The sequence below is a fragment of the Ambystoma mexicanum genome, chromosome 4q (genome assembly GCF_040938575.1).
Source record: "Ambystoma mexicanum isolate Mex_15411 chromosome 4q, UKY_AmexF1_1, whole genome shotgun sequence".
Lineage (NCBI taxonomy): Eukaryota > Metazoa > Chordata > Amphibia > Caudata > Ambystomatidae > Ambystoma > Ambystoma mexicanum.
In genome coordinates, this window is record NC_090928.1 from 1036477620 (window position 1) to 1036501746 (window position 24127).

Consider the following 24127-nt stretch of genomic DNA (forward strand, 5'->3'; position numbering starts at 1 on the left):
TTCCTTTAATCCTCTGTGCGCCAGTCGTCCTCCATGCCTTCTTCCGGCCAGATACGACCAGGGCCCCCTGTGTACCTGTCCCAACCCCGGCGGCCAGTCTGGTGGAGATCACATCCCTGCCACAGTCGGGAGTCGAAGGAGGATCAGCAGAGGTTGTCACTGCAGCGACAGGAGCTATGGCAAGGGAGGAAGCGCAGGCACGAAGAAGGAGGGCACGTACGTGCATGACAGCCCCGGGTTGTGTCATCATCCCGGAGGCTGACCTTGTGGTGCAGGCACCGGGCATTTTGGCAGCAGCAGGCTCAGGAAAGGAGGCAACAGGACTCAGGGCGTTCATCATCAGAGGGGCAGGTATCGGCCATCAGGGCAGGAGACAAACGTGGACCTTACGACAAGGATGTCTTCCGTGTTGGAGCGTTTGGACCGCCAAAACAGGGAAGAGCAGCAGCGGGCAGAGGAAGCGCAACTCACCATGGCCAGGGCGGAGAATTCACTGCGTCGGGCAGAGAGGCGGGCGGAGGTCCTCGAGGAGACTCGCAGGGAGTTCGAGAGGAGCATGAAGGAGTCCCTGCAATCCCTCGAGGGGGAAGCCGAGGCCCGCCTACTGAAAGTGGACGCAGTGTTCGATGACGCCCTGGCGGAGACTATGAGAGAGCATGGTTAGGAGATGGACTAGCATGCTGCCTTTGTATATAGTTCTTTAGGAGTTGTTTCATTTGTTTTTTTCTTTTTATTTGGAGTTCCTGGACTTTGCTCCGCATCTTGTATATAGTTATTTTTGTATTGTATTTTTAGGATTTTTCTACATGTTTTGGGACCATGGACCCTGGATCTTTGTAAATATTTGGATTTTAATTTGGAATGGTTTTCACATGATATGTGATTTCATTTGCACATACATTAATGGACAAGGACCACATTTTTGACTCTTTCATTTTTTACATCACATTGATTTTGGTTTTCACTTTATTTTGATTTTTCATTTGGTTCATGCATGTTTAATTTGTTGTTTTTACTGTGTGTGACTTAGATACATGTTTTTTAATATAATTTTTTGACATTGAAATCGAAGTGGTATCTGGTCTCAACGGTTTAGTGCATGTTTCACTCCTCCTTGACGCATTTGCGTGTCCCTGCTGTTCAACAATGTTGTTTGTGTGTGCACATGCATGAATGTGTAATGTTAGGATTCACATGACATAGGGAGCATGACTAATGGATGGGTGTTTAGGTGCACCAGGGGGATGCAGCGTGTGGTGGCATTTTAGTTGGCATGTGCTGCGTGATTGTATGTTGGTCCAATGTGTTTTGAGGTGGGGGCGGGGACATGTGGCAGGGCCTGTCTGCAGGTTTCCGTCACTGGTGGGGGTTGGGGACATGAAGCGTGGCCTGCCTCCAGGTTGCCGTCACTGGTGGGGGGTGGGGACATGAGGCGGGGCTTGCCTGCAGGTTGCTGTCACTGGTGGGGACATGTGGCGGAGTATGCCTGATGGCTGCCGTCTCTGTTGGGGGGTGGGAACATGAGGCGGGGCCTGCCTGCAGGTTTCCGTTACTGGTGGGGGGTGGGGTCATGAGGCGGGGCCTGCCTGCAGGTTGCCGTCACAGCTGGGGACATGAGGCGGGGCCTGCCTGCAGGGTATGGTCACGGGTGATGGGGTGCCCATGTGGTGTGGGCTGCCTGCGGGGTATGTTCATGGGTGATGGTGGTGTCCCATGTGGTGTGGGCTGCCTGCTGGGTATGTTCACTGGTGCTGGTGTGGGTCCCATGTAGTGTGGACTGCCTGCGGGGTATAGTCACGGGTGATGGTGGGGGTCCAATGTGGTGTGGGCTGCCTGCAGGGTGTGGTCACGGGTGATGGGGGAGCCATGTGGTGTGGGATGCCTGCGGGGTATCTTCACGGGTGATGGTGGGGGTCCCATGTGGTGTGGGCTGCCTGCGGTGTATGTTCACAGGTGATGGTGGGGGTCCCATGTGGTGTGGGCTGCCTGTGGGGTATGGTCACGGGTGATGGTGGGGGTCCCATGTGGTGTGGGCTGCCTGCAGGGTGTGGTCACAGGTGATGGGGTGGCCATGTGGTGTGGGCTGCCTGCAGGGTATGTTCACAGGTGATGGTGGAGAACCCATTTGGTGTAGGGTGCCTGCGGGGTGTGGTCACGGGTGATGGGGGGACCATGTGGTATGGGCTGCATGCAGGGTATGGTCCACTGCTGGGGTCTGGCTGTCCTGTGAGGAGGCGTCTGCTTCCAGGGGAGTTGTGCATGTATCACAGGGTACACGCGGGCCTTCCCATGTGATTTGGCTGGTGCGAACGGGGTACGCTATTTCGCTGGGGCGCGGACGGGGTACACGCGGGCCTTCCCATGCGATTTCGTGAGTGGGGTACATGATTTTTCTGGGGTGTGGATGGGGTACGCGCGGGCCTTCCCGCACGATTTGGCTGGTGCAAGCGGGGTACGCGATTTTGCTGGGGTGCGGACGGGGTACGCATGGGCCTTTTCATGTGATTTGGCTGGTGCGATCGGGTTACGCTCTGATTTTTCACGCAATTACAGCTATGATAGATGTCCAGTAAAACATAGCATACCTGGCTCCTGCACCCCAGCGCCTGGCATACACACATAACCACATCGATAGTGTGCATGTGTGAGGATCTGGGAGGCCAAGGGGACAGGCATGGTATTTTGGTTTACTGGGCATCTGTGATAGAGGTCCAGTAAAAAATACTATGCCTGACCCCTTGCCCGCCAGCACCTCACATACACACAATCTCATTCATCATGTGCGTGCGAAAAACAGAGGCACAGGTTGAGGACATGGCATTTTTTATTGGATATGCCCAGTAAAGAATGCCAGCCCAGTCTCCTGGGATTCCTAGTGCCTCACTGCAATGTCATGCCTAACCCTTAAACCCTCGAGCACCTTGCGTGCAAACATAATTGATGATCTGTACATATGAGGAGTTGGAGAGCCCAGGGGTAAAGCATGCTATTTATTAATGGGTATCTATGATAGATGCCCAGTAATAAATGCCATGCCTGCCCCCCAGCACCTTGCACACACACAATTGATTGTGTGTCTACAAAGCGAAAAGGGCCGGGCATGGCAGTTTTTACTGGGCATACATGCCCAGTAAAAAGTGCCATGGCTGAACTCTAGGACCCCAGTGCCTGACACCCAAATCTGACCCCTGGACCCCCAGCGCCTTGCTCTGAGACATAATCACAATATGATTATGTCTGAGTGTGAGGTGTTGGCGCACCAAGGGGCAGGCATGGCATTTTTTTCTGACCATGGATGATAAAGCAAGCATTATAAGGGTGATTATGTAGCTAGACTGGCATTTTAATGCAGCCAATCTAGCCATTTCATTTTGTAGCATGATATGTTGTATTGGGCAGCTTTGATAAAGCATTTATATAAGTGTTATTACGAAGCTTGACTGGCATTTCTATGCAGCCAATCTAGCCATTTCTTACCGTGGCATGACATTTTGTATTGGGCATCTTTGATAAAGCAAGCATAATCAGTGGTATTATACTTACTGTGGCATGAACTTTTGTAATGGGCATCTTTGATAAAGCAAGCATGATGAGGGTTATTATGTAGGTAGACTGGCATTTCAATGCAGCCAGTTGTCATTTCTTGTTGTGGTATGACATGTTGTAATGGGTATCTTTGGTAATGCAAGCATCATAGGTGATATTATGAAGCAAGACTGGCATATTTATGCAACCAGTCTAGCCATTTGTTACTGGCAGGACAGTGTGTATTGGGGATATTTGGTAAAGCAAGCATCATATGTGGTATTAAGTGGAATGACATTGTGTATTGGGCATCCTTGATAAAAAAAAAAAAAATAAAAGCATGATACGCGCAATTATGTAGATAGACTGGCATTTCAATGCAACCAGTCTAGCCATTTCTTATTGTGGCATGACATGTTGTATTGGAAATCATTGGTAAAGCAAGCATGATAAGTGTTATGAATGCAAGACTGGCATTGTTATGCAACCAGTCTAGCTATGCCATACTGTGGCAGGACAGTTTGTATTGGGCATATTTGGTAAAGCAAGCATCATCTGTGGTATTATTCTTAAAGTGGAATGACATTGTGTATTGGGCATCCTTGATAAAAAACAAGCATGATATGCGCTACTATGTAGCTAGACTGGCATTTCAATGCAACCAGTCTAGCCATTTCTTATTGTGGTATGACATTTTGTATTGGGCATCTTTGATAAAGCAAGCCTGATAAGTGTTATTATGTAGCTAGAGTGGCATTTTAGTGCAGCCTTTCTTTCCATTTCTTTTTGTAGTATGATGTTTTGTACTGGGCAGCTTTGATAACGCAAGCAAGAAAAGTGTTATTACGAAGCTAGACTGGCATTTTGTATGCAATCAGTCTAACCATTTCTTACTGTGACATGACATTTTGTATTAGACATCTTTGTTAAAGCAAGCATAAGCAGTTGTATTATTCTTACTGTGGCATGAACTTTTGTATTGGGCATTTTTGATAAAGCAAGCAGAATAAGTGTTATTATGTAGCTAGACTGGCAGTTGAATGCAGCCAATTTAGCCATTTCTTATTGTGGTATGACATGTTGTATTGGCATTGGTTAAGCAAGCTTGATAAGTGTTATTACGAAGCCAGGCTGGCATTTCTATGCAACCAGTGTAGTCATTTCTTACTGTGGCATGACAGTTTGTATTGGGCATCTTTGGTGAGGAAAGCATGATCAAAGGTATTATTCTTAATGTGGCATGCCATTTTGTATTGGGCATCTTCGATAAAACCAGCATGGTAAGTGTTATGTAGCTAGACTGGCCTTTCAATGCAGCCAGTCTAGCCATTTCTTATTGTGGTATGAAATATTGTATTGGTCATCTTTGGTAAAGCAAGCATGATAAGTGTTATTATGAAGCAAGACTGGCATTTTCATGCAAGCTATTTCGTACTGTGGCATGACATTGTCACGATGAGCAGACCAGATAACCCCAGTCCAACAGCAGTGGGAACATTGGGGCACATTAAGGGCCCTGACTGGATCAAGCCTCAAAGGAGGGCCTCCTGGGCTGCGTCCTGGCACCTTTGGCACCAGGCTCATGGAGCTAACCCCAAGGAAAACACAGGTGTAGTCGGTCTGCCACTGAATGATTGACTTCTGTGCTAATTGCAGTTAAGGGCGTGGCTCTGAGCCATTAGCTTTTGCATTAGTCTGCAATCATGGGCGTGGCAGATAACTTCTGGAACACATTACACCTTGGGAGTGGCAGGGTGTGATTGGCTATATAAGCCCCACCCAAGCCATAAGGCATGCTTCATGTTATTCTGCAGTTAGCAGCGTAACGCTCTCTGTGGAACTCCTGCCAGTAATGTTCCACAAACCTGCAAAGAAAAGCCAGAGAGCATCGGGCCTCGCATACTCACCTGCTCTGGCTTACCTGTGCCTCCAGCAATGTCCCGGTTGTTCGACGAGGTTTCCAGCTTTCATTGGTCGCCGGCACCTGCAGAAACAAGAGAAGGAAAACAAGGTGAATCGCTGAGCTCATTCAGCGCGCTCTGTCACAGCCGCGCATTACTCCGCCATTGATCGGATTCATTCATCACGCCTGCTCACAGGTACCTGGAAAAGAGAAAGAAAGAACAGGTTAGATCACGCAAACTGCAACTGAGCTTGCGCTGGCCCCTGGAGACAAGGCAGGCCACCCTGGTCCACTGGCTCAGCCACTCACACGCGTTACACCAAACCAACCACGCCAAGGTGGTCTTAGTGCCACAATAGCGACACGAGCCACAACAGGTAAAAGAGCACAGACTGCGGCACGCAGCAAAGGACAACACAGATAACTGGACACGGACAACATACAATACAATGGATTACATGGACAACAAAAAAAAAACAAAAAAAAACAAGCAACACGATCAAGGATCAGTAAAGTAACTGGATCCTACAGTACATTGTGCCCCTGCTAAGACTAAGCAGGAAGGAGAGCCCACCAACCAAATACACAAGGTGAGAGCACCCCGGAGTGGGGAATACGTGTGGAAGGAACAGGGTGGAGGTCACAGGTGGCAGGCACAGACAGTCTCACTCACCACCCTTTCCCCTATCGTAGGAGCTGACCCAAGGCCAGTCCAGGGAACAAAGGACGTGCAGCGCCTCAAACCAAGGAAGCAGACACGCCACGCACCAGCGCCCGATGTCCCAGTGGAGACAAGGTGGGCATAACAGAATGCAAAGACTCTCTCCGAACCTCTGGCTGGGCGTTATGGAAGCCTCAGACTCCACTGACTAATTAGCCCAGTTATGGGGGAGTTGCGTGCTGAGGTGCACGCTGCCCGACAGGAAACCAATGCCCTGAGAAGAGAACTCATTGTAAACCGTGATCTCACGGAAGAACTAGTCGGGCAGTTACTACAAACGCAGGCCGGGCAAGCCCCGCTGCCTGGATCTGCCCCGTCTACCGCACCTTCGCAGTCCACACCCGTGCAGGTTGTCCTCCGTGGAGCTGTGCCCCTAGCCCCGCCCGAACGCTTTACAGGTGATACCAAAAATATGCAATATTCATGAACCAGTGCCGCTTGCACTTCCTGTGCAGACCAGGGGCCTTCCCAAACGACCAGTCAAGAGTCACGTTCGTGCTCTGTTATCTGGGAGGCAGTGCCGCAGATTGGTCGATTCCCTTGGTCAACCATGATGACCCATTGCTTTGTGATTTCAGGGCTTTCCAACAAGAGCTCGAGAAGTTATTCACCCTTCACACCAGAGGTCAAGCCTTGGATAACGAACTGCTGTCCCTCCGACAAGGTATCCATGATCTATTAACGTACACCGCCATCTTTAACAGGCTAGTGGCTAGAACTAATTGACCAGAAGAAAAAAGGACCACGTTCTTCATACCAGGGCTTGCGAGGAGTGTTAAAGGACGCGTTGGCTCAGGTAGTGAACCCCCCAAAAGGGTGTGCGGAATACAATGACTTGGCAGTGCAACCAGACCACAGGGTACAAGACCAGAAGAACGATTGAGCCCGGTCTGAAGGATGAACAGTGTATCTGCGACCCAAAGAAGCTCAACCTCGGCAACCCGAGACCCATCCCGAAGCCATGCAAATTGGAGGCTTGCGGAGCCCTCTTACCAAAGCTGAACGAGAAAAGAGAAGGCAACAGCAGCTATGCCTCTACTGTAGCAAGCCAGGCCATTTTCTTTGTGAGTGCCCAGTGAAACCACCTAGAAAGACAGTGGGGGCCACAGACAAAGACACAGAACTCGGTTCGGGAAACTCCAATGCCCGGCAAGCGTAGGGGTCCAATGCAGCCAGTCTAGCCACTTCATACTGTGGCATGACATTTTGTATTGGGAATCTTTGAAAAAGCAAGCATGATAAGCGTTATTATGTAGCTAAACTGGAATTTTGGTGCAGCCAATTGGACATGTTTTCATACTGTGGCATGTATTTTTAATGGTAAAGCCAACTGGAGTGGGATACTGCCATATATTGGCAGAAAAAACATGAACATGCTTTCTTATAGTAACATGACTGACATGACATGCAAACACAAGTATGTTCTTTTATGACAATACTAGGGTATAATGGTGCAGTCAGAATGGAAATGTATAGGCACAGTCCGTGTGAACATGTTTTTTATACTGGTGCATATTGTGGGCAAAGGAATCATGAAATTGTGTGGGGAAATGCTCCTGTACACTATTGGCGAGTTGCATCTATTGGATTTTTTCATGACCAATTGCAAACTGTTTGACTTTTTACCCAATTTTTTTAAAGTGTGTTTGAAAATGCACCATTTTAAACCATTATTTAAAAATATTTATATGGGGTGTGGGGGGGACCGGGATGCACCCCCCGTCCCCATTGATTGATTCAAGGCTTCCTTGCTAAACTCAGTCACTAGGGCATATCTGGGATAAATATGTATGCCTCTCCACTTAAAAAATGCTCTATCCACCACTGATGTTAAGTGCTGTTATGTAGGTAGACTGGTATTTCAATTCAGCCAGTCTAGCCATGTCTTATTGTGGTATGACATTTTGAACTGGTCATCTTTGTTAAAGCAAGCATGATAAGTGTTATTATGTAGCTAATCTGCCATTTTGGTGCAGCCTATTTGGACATGTTTTCATACTGTGGCATGCATTTGTAATGGTAAAGCCAACTTGAGTGGGGATTCTGCCATATATTGGCAGAACAAACAAGAACATGTTTTCATATTTTAACATTACTGCCATTATGCACAAAGCAAATACAAGAATGTTCTTGTATAGGAATAGTAGGGTATAATGGTGCAGTCAGCATGGAAATGTATGGGCACAGCAGTGTGAAAATGTTTTTTATATGAGATACCCATCAAACCCAATTGCAAACTGTATGTTTTTTTACCCAATATTTTTTGTGCTCTAAAATGCACAATTTTAACCCATTATTTAAAAAAAAATCTCCGGGGGGGTGGGGGGAGACCTCAAACCCCCCTTGATTGGTTTAGGCTCCCTTGCTACACTCAGTTGCTACGGCATAACTGGAACAAATATTTACGCCCTTCCACTTAATTCAACTGGTGTGTAGCTGTGGTTGGCCATTCAGAATAATCATTCCTCTGTGTGACTTCTTTCATGATAGACTTATTTTTGGTCTCTTATTGCCATCCCATTACCCAATGTGTGACTGAGTGGAGCTTCTGGTTAGAAATAGCCAAGGGCCTCCCTGCCAGTGAGTCAAGCCATCAGCTGGAAAAGGGGCCCTCCGCTCAGCTGCTTTCTAGAAAGGAACGCGACTTGGCCTCAATAAAACCTGCTGGTCCTTCCTCTCCTATGTGCACTCAGAGCCCAGATTCTCGCTGTTCCACCTGCGGCAGGTGATGTTGTAAAGTCAGTGTGGCTGTGGGTTAATAATTTACACATTGCTTTACCTTATGCGAGATCCCACGTCTGCACACTGAACGGGATCCTCTGATATGCATAAGCCCTGTTGCTTAGCATGCACTGTGCACTTTTTCCATTTCACCTTATGCCCCCTCTTTGAGACTGCTGTAATGTTCTGACTCCCAGCCAGGTCTGTTTCTTAAAGAGTACAGAATTCTTTACAAACAAGTCGATGTCCTTTCCTGGCCATTTTTCTCAATATGTAGGGTACTGTGAAGCACCCCAAATGACAAAGGCCTCCCTCCTGATGGCAGGCGAAGCGCATTCTGCAAATAATAAAATAGCCACTGTGATTCGGAATTACCCACACCCCACTTTATATTCCACTTCCAACTACCGACCCCAAGTGTCTCGCCGTCCCTCTTGTTTTGGTATGCCCTGAAGAAGCGCCCAACACAAGGGATTATGGGGGGCAGAAGAAGCACAGTGGGTAATCCGTGCACGGTTCTTGAAGAGGGATATCTCAGTGTGCATGCCAGCCCACTCCACGGCAAAGTCCATGATAAATCAGATTCAGTAGGTATTTGTTACGTGTAACGTGCTCTGTGTACCGAAAATGAAAAGGGGCATCTGTAGCGGCTTCTGCTGGCAGGGTCCACCTCGGCCATTCAAGAGTCCCAGGCAGACAAATGAGCAGAAAAGGGAGCACATTTGAACTGGGTAATTAAGCCTATTATCACAGTTCTTAGAGAGGTTGGAATCCCGCACTTGCTGGCCAAGGCCTCCTTTCAGTCACTGGCCCTTGTGAAGCTGCAAGCCAAGCACTGCTATTAGCATAATACGAAGCAGTCTGTAGCCACTGTCTATAAGTGTTCTCAATGCTTCTCATTTTAAGTAGTCTATCACCTCGCTTATGTGTGGTTAAGTGGGGATTTATTAATGTCAAGTTTACCTAGGCCTCGCATAGCTATTTATGATCCAGTCCAACGATTACATTAACACTGTGCACAAATCAAAAGTCCATGCATAAGTTGCATTTAATTTAATTGATTGCAGGTCAGCCTGACACGTGTTTCGAGCTACATGCTCTTCTTTCCAGGATGGAAACATCAGATTTACGAGAGCTTCATACCAGCAATCGCTGCAGAATCAGAACAGGTAGATCTGGTTTGTAATTTGAGCGCACATCAACTCCCTGCAGAGGAACACTTTGTCCTGAATAAAGGGCTTTCATTTGCCCCTCAGGCTTTAATAATTTTGTGCAAATACAAATTGATCTGTTTAAGTTTATTCGAAAATAAAAACTAAAGAAATGTTTCTCTGCACAAGTTCAGATATACATAGCAAAACCCACTATACCTGTACCATCTGACATATCTTTGCAAACTATGTTAAATACATATGTATTCATGTCTTTACAGGATTGTGAGCAAGAACAAGAAACTAGTGTATTGGATATGCTAAAGGATCTGAATATCCAACAGCAAAATCTGAAAATTAAAGAACAGTTTACGCCTGCCTTTCCTAATGATAACATCATAGAAACTTTCTAGCAAGCAGTGACCAAGGATATTCATAAATTGGCAGATGGTGCCAAAACACCGAAACATCGGCAATGCTTTAACTTGACTAAATCAGAACAAATAGCTATGCAAAGGCTAGCATCCAACCACACTTTAATCATTAAGGAAGCTGGCAAAGGAAGGGGGAAACATAGTGATTATGAATAAGCAAGAGTACATTACAATGGGTCTTCAACACCTTAACACCACACGCTACTATCAGGCCTTACCCACTAACCCCCTTAAAGATTTGATAGTAAAAGTGAGCACACTGATCAATAAATGGCATTCTAGAGGCATACTGACAGATTTAGAAAAACAATACCTAATGGTGGAAGGGCCAGCTATGCCCACTGTCTACTTCCTGCCTAAAATACATAAAGCATTTGTTAATATACCGGAGGGCAGGCCTATTGTTAGTGGTGGTGGAGGCATCTTGGAACCAATTTCCATCTATATCTATGAATGTTTGTCACCCTTGGCTGCCCAGACACCAACCTTTGTGAGAGATACTATGCATATTTTACAGACATTTGAGAACTTATCATTCGTTCCGAATCTCTTACTGGTCACGCTTGATGTGAAGGCTCTATATACGTCTATCGACCATAAAAAAGCTATTGAAAGTGTTGATTATATATATCGTGAAGACTCAGCCCCTTTTTATGAACACATCAAAATGCTCAAGGATCTACTATTATGTACGCTCAAAAACAATGTGTTTCTGTTTAACAACGTTTACTATAAACAGCTAATAGGGATAGCCATGGGGGCGAGCTTTGCGCCAGCCCAGGCAAACATATTCATGCACCATTATGAACAACCATTTGTATTCTCTAATGTACATTTTTTACTATTTATTCATGTATGAAAATGTTTTATAGACAATATCATCATGGTATGGTCCAGTACGGTGGAATGTTTGCTTGACTTTGTTAAATTTCTAAATACCAATAATTGGGTGATTCAGTTTACGCACACCTACAGTAACACTTGCATTAACTTTTTAGATTTAACAATCTCCATGACAAACAAAGGATTTGAGACCAAAACATTTCGTAACACTACACGTAACATCATTTAATGCAGTGCTACATGCTGAGAGCTGCCACAAAAAGTCAGTGATATCAAATATCCCCAAAGGGGAACTTATTACGGCTAGAAGGAATTGTGCTAATACCATTGACTTTAAACTGGAGTGCGAACTGATTAAGAAGAGATTTCTAGCAAGAAGCTATGAAAATCGAATTCTTAGCGCAGCCGTTAAACAAGTGTGCGACATGAAGAGAGTTGATTTGCTCACTCTCATAGTACGTGATAAGACTACACAATGCAGCACAATGCAGCAAATTGAGACTTATCACCAGGTACAATTTAGACAGCCAAAAGATATATTCGGTTGTCAAGAGACACTGGCATTTGCTACAATTGGACAAAGATATTAGCAAATGGTTATATCCAAATCCAAATTTTATTTACAGTAAAGCACGCACTTTGAAGAATATACTATGTCCTTACTTCATGTCCAACCCCCAAAGTACACAAACATGGTTACATATGGTACAGAACAGTGGCTTCTACAAACGTGGGGGCTGTTCAATGTATGTATTTATATCATGTAATTTCAATTAATACCATACAATTCAATTCACATATAATTTTCACAGTTTTCACAACATTGGGCCTCAATCCGAGTTGTGCGGTAGGGGATACCGGGCACTGGTAAGTAGATCGGTGCCGGTAATCTCCTACCCCTCGATTCCGAGGTCCCCTAACGGGAACCATAAGGGACGTGTTGTCGGACCACACGTCCCTTACCAGTCCCGCTAAGGGACCAGCACGCAAATAACGGGCTTGCCATTCACAAGCCGTTATTTGTGGCCTCCCCATTCCCATTGAGCCCTTTAGGGGCTCAAATTGGAATGGGGAATGGTTTGTTCAATGGGGATTTACCTGTCCCTCCAGGGTCAGAATGGACCGGTAAATCCCCATTGAACAAGACCGGAGTCGGTACCGGTATGGGAGGCAGCCAAGGAGATAATTGCTCCATGGCTACCACCATACTCGGAATGACCCCCATTGATCTTGCATCAGGACTATATAATAGTATCAGTCCTTTTTACAAAAATTCTTTGAAACAATTTGGATTCATTCAGATATCTTGATAGGTGTCTTTACTAAATAATACTCAGCATTGTCCTCTGAGTTGTCTCCTATCATTAAACTACGCGTTTCGTGCATAGATTCGCCCTTCTTCAGGTTTGAATATCAAGGCTTCTGATGCTTCTTCTAAAAAAATATATAATAAAGAAGAGTTTCTTTCAATTTTAAACGAATTAGGGTTCATGAGATTCAAGTTAATTGTATTAGTTTATATCGTGATTTTAGATCAAATTAGCTCTGGGCCCTAACCTTTTGATTAGTATGGCGCCGGGAGTTATGGCATTTCGTTTTAGTCAGGTAAGTCTCATAACTGTTAGGAAAATTGCATTATATTAGAGTGACCTATTGTTATTAGAGGGGGATGGGTCTCCAGGGGGACTATAGCACTTTATAAGGTGCTGGGGCCCCCTGTAAGACCCAGATTATTCCTCTTTCATTTACATTCTTCAAATACTTTCAGATATTCACTCACCTATTCGCTTTCCTGGTGTATGTGAATTCGTGGTTTGCAAGAATTGTTTCTTTAAACTATGCTTTGCTTTCTCACTGTAAAAATAACAATGTCCATGGTACTTATTTGTCCCTATCGTTAGCTTAATGATTTTAACGATATATTTATTGTGCCAGGTTCTCATTGAAAGCTCACAACGTACCTTCAAAGCGGCAGCGTGTTTCTCATTTCTAAATGTACTCTGCGATGTGATCGCAGAGATGGCGTCTCCCACAGCGATATGCTTCTACTAATAAGGTCTTCGTAGGATTCACAATCTGTCAGGTTCACGTTTGCTATGTTACAGAGGGGGGGCGTCTCAGTAATGCTGTCATTTACAATAGATCATATCTAGATAATAAAATGTACTTCTTTTTATATACCTACGGTTTGCAAAAGCCTTCGCGCTCCGTCTTGTGTAGTCTGCGTCTGCTTCTCTTGGTCGAAGCATTGGGAGGTTGCTTAGCGACCACGTTGCTTGCACATTATTAAAGCCTGCTCTCTGCTTACCTAAGTGTGTCTATCGGGGGCGCCATCTTGGGTGTATTACGCATATTGCAATGCGGTCAGCACTACAATGATTTCTATGTATTGGAAAGATCCCAAATCAATGACCTGAATATTATTGCACTAAAGGAACATCCTGTGATGTTTACTTAGGGGTTCAATTTAACCTAGAGGTGCTACGTTCTCAATTCAAGATCCGTATATAATATTTTATTTCAATTAAGTGATCCTTTCATGATACTTCTGTTGAATCATATCTATAGGGTGATTTATCTCCCAGTCTTATTATAGATTAAACGACTCGTGATCCTAGGAGATCAATCAAGCATTTTCTTTGTTCTAATTAAAACTTCTCCTTTCATATATCAGACACATCAATAGGTGAATAACTCATATATGTATATATGGTAAAGTACACAGTATGACACATTCTCTTAGATATTTACCATGTTACATGTCTATCAAGCTGGGACCTGAACATGGTTTGGTAACATAGTATTTCAGACAAAGATGGTAACAGTTCACAGATAACAGTTCAAGTCACAATCAATATTAATTCCATGAGGATGCATGGTGTCTAATTTATCAATCCAATACATTTCTCTTTGTAAGAGTAACCTCCTCTTCTTGGTAATGACACGTGTTCCAGAATGACACATTTAATTTGAGCAACCGTGTGTTTTTGTTCACTAAAATGTTGTGCTACTGGAGATCTTAGTGAAACGTTTCTAATATTTGACTTATGTTCTCCCCATCTCACTTTGGCTTTCCTTCCTGTGAGTCCTAGGTAATATAGACCACATGGGCATTTTATCCAATATATTACGTTCGTGGTGTCGCAAGTTGATGTATGCATCAATGGAATTTTATGTCCCTTGTGTGGGTGATAGAGGTAATTGCCATTGGTTACATTATTGCAACAATTGCAGTTGTTGCATGGGATTGTTCCCCCAAAGGTTTTCTTTTCAGATTTTTTGTAACTGAAATCTGATTTAATCAGATGGTCTCGGAGGGATTTGCTTTTGCTGTAAGCAAATAATAGTGGGGTTGGGAACAAACTCTCTAGGGTAGGATCCAGTGACAACATTTCCCAATTTTTCTTAACTATTTTTTTCCCTCTGTTGAGAGTAGGTTGTTACATATACCAAGTCGTTCTTGCTGCTTTTTTCTTTTTCTTTCATATCCTCAAATCTGGGCATGTTTGTTACTGTGGTCGCATGTTGTAACACTGAGTCTTTGTCGTATCCTCTCTTAAGGAATTTGTTGCTGAGCTTTTTGGCTTTTATCTCATATTCAGCCTCCTCTGATATTATTCTCCTGTATCTCAGGAATTGGCTAAGGGGGATGTTCTCAATGGTTTTCTTAGGGTGAAAACTCGATGCCAAAAGCAGACTGCTTTGGTCTGTTGGTTTGGTGCAGACCGTTGTTTATAGTTTGTTGGATTTCAGATACATCAAGAAGTCTAGGAATTCTAGTGTCATCTTGCTCCATTTTTTTGTAAACTTAATTCTGGGTGCCAGACTGTCCATGAATTGGAAGGCTTCTCCTAGTTCTTCTTTGGAGCCTTCCGAGACTCCAAACAGGTCATCGATGTATTTTACAAAGCACTTCAGTTTGTTTTGCCATCTCGGATTTCTAATCACATGGGTTTCCTCTAAATATGCCATATAGACATTCGCATAGCTTGGGGCCATGGTGGCCCCCATTGAGGTGCCGGATGTCTGCGCGAAGTAGCGATCTTCAAAAACAAAAAAGTTATTTAATGGAATACTCAGCAGTTTTAGGACCAGTATTTTGTATCCTTTAACTGTTTCTACAGTGTTTAACAGCATCCATTCCATCGCTTCAAGGCCTGCTTGGTGCGTGATATTCGTGTATAGACTAGTGATGTCCATGGTAAATAGAATAACCATGTTTGCATCAAAGGTTATATTGTCCAGTCTCCTTAAGAAATGGTTGGTGTCCTTGATACATTTTGCAGACTTGCGTGTCAGTGGTTATGATATGATATGATTGTTTATTTACATAGAGCCTATACACAATGTGTTTCAAAGCACTTCAAGGCAAGGGAGGGAACAAGGGAAAATACAACCACATTCTTACAGGCCATGAACAGTAAGGATGTGAAATTAACTATCATACTCGGCCTGACGACATTTCAGATAGTGCAAGAGCTAAGACATAGATAAGGAAGGGAGGGGGAGAGTGGGAAGGAAATGGAAACAGACAAGCGACTACCGTACTAGGTCTGATGACATTTCTGGTAGAGTCGGAGAAAAACAAAAGGTGAATGAGAGGGGTGCAGAAAGGGAGGGGAGGAGCAAAACAAGCGACTATCATACTAGGCCTGACGACATTTCAGGTAGTGCTAGAGGAGTGGTGGGGAGGAAAAAAAACAGTAATGGGAGGGGAGGGTGGAGGAAACAGACGAGGTTGCTATCATATTCGGTCCAGGGACAATTCTGATAGAGTAAGTGCATAGAAGAAAGTAAGGGGAGGAGATAGGAAAAGGGAGAAGGGAAAGGAGGAGAGAACAGAGAGTAAATAGTCAAAAAGAGTGGGGAAGCAAGAGTGGAGAGCGAATACAATTGCAGAAGTCAGAAGTAGCACATAATGTTGCAAGCCAGGATAGAAGATGAAGATGGGAACAGCAGGATTCAGGGTCACCATGAGTACAAGTGCAAAGGAAGTCCCACATGAGAGTTGAGAAAGAGTGACCCACCGTGAATGAAGTCCATAAAAGGCACCAGGTGGGCGGGGCTGAATGACCTTGACAATATATTGGGCCAACGGTTCCAATAGGCTGGTGTTAGCTGCTATTATAGGTTGACCGGGTGGTTCTTGCAGGTTTTTGTGAATCTTTGGCAATATGTATATAACCAGCCTCATGGGGTACAGATTGGTAAGTAATGCCTTTGTTTTGTGTTAGATAATTTCATTGAATTCTGCTTCATCCAATACTTTCTTGATTATTTCTATGACTTGTTCTGTGGGATCATTGAATATCGCAAGCTAAGTGTATTGGTCATTGAGTTGTTTTTCTACTTCGGCTTTGTACTTAATAGTATCAAGAATAACTAAAGCTCTCCCTTTGTCTGCCGGTTTGATTATAATTTCTGGATTTTGCCAAAGTTTATTCAGGGCTTGTCTTTCCCTATGGGTTAAATTGGTCTGTGATCTGTTTCTGAATTTAATTTTGTGCATGTCTTTCAGTACCAATTTCTGGAATGCATCCAAGACTGGGTTTTGGACAGGTGGTGAAAATGTGCTCTTAGGTCTTATTTCTAAATGATCTGTGGTAGAGCTACTTTCTGCTGGTTCGATGGATTCAAAGAAAAGTTTCAACTTCATCTTGCGTGTTAATTGGAAGAAATCTATTTTCTCCTTCAGAAGGGTACAGATATATTGAGGGACAAATTAAATCCCCTTTTGTAAAGATCAACATTCAAAGTTGGTGAGTCTGTAACTAGATATATTCACTGCTAAATTTTCTTTTGAGGGTGATTCACTCTCTTTGGGTTTTTTTAACTTTTTGCCTCGTCTGCTCTTATTCAGTCTTAAAAGAGTAGGTTGGTTCAGATACTTCTGTTGTAGATTTTGGATAACTGGGTACTTGGCTTGTGCTTCTAGTTTCTCTGCTGGGGTCTTGTTCTTTCTCGGGTATAACTTCAGGATTTTCAATTTCACCACTTGACACATTAGATGAGTTTGGTATTCGATTAATTGTCTTGATGTTTTTATTATTGTTAAATGTTGATCTTCCACTGTTTGATTTATCTCTCTGTGCATAGTATTCTTTCCATGTATAAACTATATCGAGTTTATAATCGAGAGTATTTTTTCTATATTTTCTTCAATTCCAATTCGAGAGTGGCTCTATTTAGGGCAAAGACTGCACAGGTTTTTTCTTATAGAGTGAAATGCTGGCATTTTGGGGCAAAGTCATCAAAGGTGTGTTCTTCCATGGGAAAATGATGGAATGTTGGGGCAAAGCTATGATAGATGTGTCCTTACTAGAACATGTGCTGGCATGTTGGGGAAAATCCCTTACAGGTACATCTTTAAAGAGGCAAATGCTGGCAATATTTGGACAAAGTCGTTATGTGTAGGTTCTTACAGGGGCAAGTACTGATAATATCTGGGCAAGACCATCATGAGTGTGTTCTTACAGTGGTAATGTTAGCATTATCTTTTGCTGTAAATGCAGTACATCTACAAACCATTCTAACTAACAGCTGGGCATCTATTTGTTTTTCTGCATGCATATTGCACATTTATGCCAGTGGGTAAACCTGTTTCTATTTGCCTTTGTTTTTTTCGAGCTGACATGCCCTCTGGTGATAGATATTGCACCCTGTCAATGATCAGAAATGATAAATAACCAGCAAAAAAAGTAAAATATGTATGAATTAAATTATCTGGTGACTTCTAGTGTCAGTCAGTCACATAACTTTATTCGGATTTTAAATACAATCCATCAAAGTACAATTAATAATAAAACACATTAGTGTTTCCATAGGAAGAGCACTTTTTGGGCGGCTTATAACTTAGCTCCCCCTGGACGAATCCTCACCAAACCTTGCAAATAAAGTATATAGCCCACACTGAATTGTTTTGCAAAGTTTGGTGAGGATTCGTCCAGGGGGGGAAAAGTTATAGGGGGGTCCCAAAACTTTTTTTTTTCCCATAGACTGAATGGGAAAAAACTTTGCACACGGCTACAGCCCGAACCGCTGGACGGATTTACACCAAATTTGCGGCAGGAGCGGCGGCCTGGTCCCGAAAGCGTGCTTTTGCAAAGTTGGTGTAAATCCGTCCAGTAGTTTTTTAAAAAATGACCAAAACGTAAGGCAAAAAAATTAGTGATATCTGTGTTCGCTTCGCGGACGGACTTCCCTGTTCGCTCCGCGGACAGCACCCCGATTGGCCCATGGCCTTGCGTCATGTCCGCGGACATGTGACGTGTTCGCTGATTGGACGGCGAGGGGCGTGGAGTGCGTCAGATTTTCTGTGGCGCCCGCCATCTTGTATTCGCCGTCGACCGCGTACAGCGTGGTGAAACGTGGATAAAAAATTGCATTTAGTGCCCTTTGTTGGTGTGTAAGAGTGTTTGGGGAGGGTGGGGGAGTATGAGATAGGTTCAATGTTTTGTTTTTTTATGTGCTAGACGTTTTTGTTGCGTTCGATTTGTCCGCGGAGAACACGACTGTTCTGACATTTTGTAAATAAACTAAATGGTGGGGTGTTTAGAGGACAGAGTATGTGTCATTTTTGTCCGCAAAGAAGGTAAAAATGAGCTATGAAAACTTGCGGTGTACTTAATTGTTCGTAAATACACAAACTGGGGGTGTCCTCAGGACGCTGTCCGTATTGTAATCTGTCTAGTTGAATGTGTTCTAAGAACACTCGCAGTGTCCCAAAATGGTTGCAATTACACAAAATGGGGATGTTCTGAGAACGTTGATTGTATTGTTCGTTGTCAGGGTGAAAGTGTTTTAAGACCACCCCTTTTGTCCTCTAATAGTACAATTTCCTATGGGCGTCAACCGACTTTTTGTCCACTAAAGAAACGATAAATCCGGCTGGTGTGCGCCGACATTATGTGATAATCCTGTGACTGGCGCTATTGCCCTGGCTGACTTGCTTTTGCGACACTAAATCATATCTCCCGCCCCTAAGCCTGATATTATCAAAGCATTCATATTCCCCGCCTCTCTCCGTGACGTTACAGGGTGCGTCATCAAACGCGCCCAGTCCTCTCCAGTCCTAAGTGACTTTGCACAGAACCCAGAAGACAACACATATTATGTCACAACACAGTGCGCCACAATTCAGAATATGAAACAGTGATTTAAAAGCAAACAGCAAGATTGTAAATTTTGTAAAGTACATTTATTTGACATCAAATGTTTAGAGAATATTCAGCAATTTGCATTTGTCTTTGTTGTCGATCCGCAAAAGTTCATGTTGAGGCACGCGATGTTCCTTTGCGGTACAGAGGGTGTTAGATCAGCTTACAACTCAGTGCGCCACAATTCGGAATATGAAACTGTGGTTTAAAAGTAAACAGCAGGATTGTACATTTGGTAAAGTACATTTATTTCATATGAAATGTTTAGTGAATATTCAGCGATTTGCTATTGTCTCTGCTGTCGATCAGCAAAAGTTTATTTGGAGCCACGCGTTGTTCCTTTGCGGTAGATAGGCTGTTGGTTTATGATAAAAGCAGTAAATGGTTGCTCTGATAATCGGAAGGTTGCTCCAAAAACGAGCCATTAGACCACCCTATTGGTTGGTATGTTGTTTGTAGCCGCTAGTACTGCGTAAGGGCATATTGGTCCTTGGCGATTGTCCCATAAAATGGTGAGGGTCATGAAGTTGCATATTTGGACCTGCACCTGGCAGTTGAAGACCCCATCCGCTGGAGTCTGTAAATCGTGACATAGGCAAAATGGGGCCACATACCTGTTTTAAAAAACATAAATTAGTCTTACCAACCGGTCTTCATTAAAAATCATCATTTTATTTATTAGGGCGTGAAACTATTTGCTATCGAAGATAGTGCAACGGAGTATGTTAATAATAAAATAATATTTTCCCATTCATATAGCGCTAAGAACCGTGAGGTATCTAAGCGGTGCTTATTATTAACCACGGTGTGTGGGGCTCATTTATCGACCACAGAAGGATGAAAGGCTGAGTTTGGCCTTGCCGGGATTCGAACTTGCATTAGCAAGCTGTGCACGGATGTGAAAGCGAGCGTTGTACTCGCTGTGCCATTTGACAGGCTACAGTGAAGTGGCACAGCGAGTAGAGCGCTTGACCGCCGGTAGACCGGTTAAATTATTTGTATTAACCCACCCTGTGTCGTCTGCCTTTTTCAGAGCCCTCTAAACAACAGGGGATCAATTCGGCGGTGATAGTGCGCGGTAGAAAACATTATGCCACTTTCAACTAACAAGTTCTACTTGAGCGGTCTTTAATGCTACGCTATTGTAATTATATTTGGTATAAAATAATCTAAAGGGTTACTTACAGTACAATTGCAATTTCCATTGTCTACGAGTGGTACAGTCCCAGAATACGACTCCGTGTGTGCCAATGATCTTTCGCATAGTGATATAATATATAAAAGTGGTTTAGTTTCATACATTTCATCCGTATCTTCTCTTACGTTTTAGCAACACTCCTTCAAGAGAAGTCTTTCATCACAATCTCTGTCTGTCAAGGTCAAAACACAATACAACCTTATAGTCCGCTTCATGACCCTCTCCGGGGCCCGAGAAAAAAATGGAAGCAGCTGACCTTCACTGTGAACGAGCATAAATTCTTACTTTGCAACATTCTGTGTAAAGCCATGTGTAGAAGTTGGTTTTTGCACGCCCTGTTTGTATATTTTTTGCGTGATATTAAAAAAAGTTTGTTTAAAGGACGTTATGCTTTTAAGTACAGCCGAAAGACCCCTGAAAATCGCAAGTTATGGTAAGCTATTAAAAATTACTCGCGCCACCACCGTGCACTGCTAAGACTAACACCCAGGACATCAAAGATGACATCGCAAATGTCATTGATGAAATCACTGATGACATCACATGTGTATGTACTTTTCATGGAATTTGTGTACTAGGGATTTTCATTATAATGTTGCGAAAAAAGTGTCAAGGATATTGCAATAAATATCATACAGTTATTAGTGCTTTGAACAATGCATTGATATAAATAGCATTGTATTATGGGATTCTATCTAGTATACTGAGCTACAAATGGAGAAACATAGCATTGTGTGCAGAGTACAAGATGAAAGTATAATATTTGTAATGTTAATATGTTGAATAATGAAATGATAATTGTACTGAAATGTTCGAAAATTCACAAAATGGGGGTGTTCTGAGGACATTATTCGTATTGTGTGATTGCTTAGCTGTATGCAATGAGGGAATGGCACAGAGAGTAAAGTGGACGCTGTCCGCGGACACCGCGGCTGTTCGTGGACAGGGCGTGCTACATCCGGGTTTTTCCAGGAAATCCAACATGGAAAGAAGACTGTACTGATCAGATGTCGAGGTTGTGGATTTGTGTTGAAAGAGACTGTGTGTGGTGAAGATGGCAGAAGTGGAGAAAGTCAGGGTGTTGGTGCTCGGAGATATGTTTGTGCATGGTTTACAGCAGTAGGCTGAAGGCAGGCATGTTGCAAAGAACTTTAATGTGAAAGGAGAGGAGGCGGTGTGGAGCACTGTGCCTGATTGCAATGTACAGGGAATTGTACAAGTTTGTGAGGTATGGCCACAATGAACAGTCCGCATGTGGTAGTTTTGCACTATGGTGCTTTCCATTTGGGCAACGTCAGTGCCCCTACTTTGTTGGCTGATTTGGAACGCTTGGTTCAAGCCGTAATGAAGATCCTTCCAAATGCGAAAGTAATTTTTTCTGGATTACTACCTACGGCAATATGGGACAATAGTTCAGTTTTTTGTCCTCAGCAAAACATTGCTAGGTGTGTCATCAACCGAGGCATGTGTGCCTTCATGCTTAGAGCTGGTATGTTCTTCTGTAACAATGAGAATATTGATGCCAGTAATGCTGTTAATTTTAAAGAAGATGGCATTTCTTTATCTTTTACGGGAAATGCCTTTCTATTTTGGAATGTAAGGGTTGCTTTGGAGAAGGTTATGTAAAGATTTTAGGAGTAAAGTAAGAAAAAAACAAGAAAAAAAATACAAAATAACAGGTGTCTGTCAAGCATCTGTAAAAAAAAAAACGGTTCTTTTCAGAGCCAACTTCAAAGGGGAAATGTGGCACAATATTTTAATTTACATTCACCACGCTCAGATTTTCGATATGTCCGCGGAAATGGCGATAGTCCGCGGACATGAAAACCAGTACGAGGGGGTTAGTATGTTCTATGTTACATGTATATGAAGTCAGGGATATTATGGTTAAGTTGTGCTACTAAAAACCTATGAAATCCAGTGAAAAAACTTTGTTAAAGGGACGTTATGGTTAAGTTGCGCTACTAAAAACCTATGAAATTCAGTAAAAAAACGTTGTTAAAGGGACGTTATGGTTAAGTTGCGCTACTAAAAACCTATGAAATTCAGTGAAAAAACTTGGTTAAAGGGACGTTATGGTTCAAAGTAAAACCGAAAAACCCCTGAAATCCGGCAGTTATGGTAACATAAGCAACCATAACTCATGCCACTGTGCACTGCTAACACTAACACCCAGGACATCAAAGATGACATCACAAATGTCATTGATGACATCACTGATGACATCACATGGCTGGCTCTCCCTTTTTATCCTTTACTGACATATCGAAGCCACATAGTTTTCTTCAGTAACAGTCAGGAAGTAAAAATTGAAAAGGTACTATATTTGTAGACTTAGGGTCAAGTCATATCATATGAAACATATACATAGCGGAAGACACAGGCTTGAAAGAGAGCAATCCTTTCTGTGCATGAAGATAATCATTAGGGTTATCAGCACTTTCTCATAGTTTTATTTGTATTACTCTACCTTCCCTGTATATGCTCATATTTGTATACATTATACTCACTCTCCTTTCCTTTGGGTGCAGTCACATCATGTGATACACATACATATGGTAAATAGCAGCTTTGAAACAGAGCAATAGTTTCTCTGCATAAAGACAATCAGTTAGGTTATGAACTCTTTCTGCTGCTACTTCTGCTTTTTTGTTTATTTCACTGTCCCTGTATATACTCATATTTGTATGTGTTGTTGTCTCTTTGTGTTTTGTCTGTAATAATTATGTATTAAGTGGGTTTTATTATCTACTTATTCCATGTTTCACAGTACGCAAACCTCTAATAAGAAAGCAGTTATCATTTCAGTATTCAACATGGCAAGATTATGAATATGGCACCTTCATCATGTATGCTGCACACACTGCCTATGTTTCTGCATGAGTAGCTTAGTATACTGGATAGAACTTCATAATAGAATGCTATTTATATCAATGCATTGCTTAATGCACTAATTAGCTTATGATATTTATCCCAATGATCCTTGACAGTTTTTGGTCCGCATTATAAGAATCCCTTGTACAGAGTTTTTCTGAAAAGTAAATGCACATGTGATGTTATCAGTGATGTCATCAATGACATTTGTGATGTCATCTTTGATGTCCTGGGTGTTAGTGTTAGCAGTGCATGGTGGTGCGAGTTATGGTTGCTTATGTTACCATAACTGCCGAATTTCAGGGGTTTTTTGGTTTTACTTTGAACCATAACGTCCCTTTAACAAAGTTTTTTCACTGAATTTCATAGGTTTTTAGTAGCGCAACTTAACCATAACGTCCCTTTAACAAAGTTTTTTTACTGAATTTCATAGGTTTTTAGTAGCGCAACTTAACCATAACGTCCCTTTAACAAAGTTTTTTCACTGAATCATATATAAACATGGTCATGAAAAGTAATACAGGTAAACAAAAATTATTAAAACATTCATAAAGCAAGTATGGAATTCATCAATTATTTCCTAAGGCTCAATTCACATCGC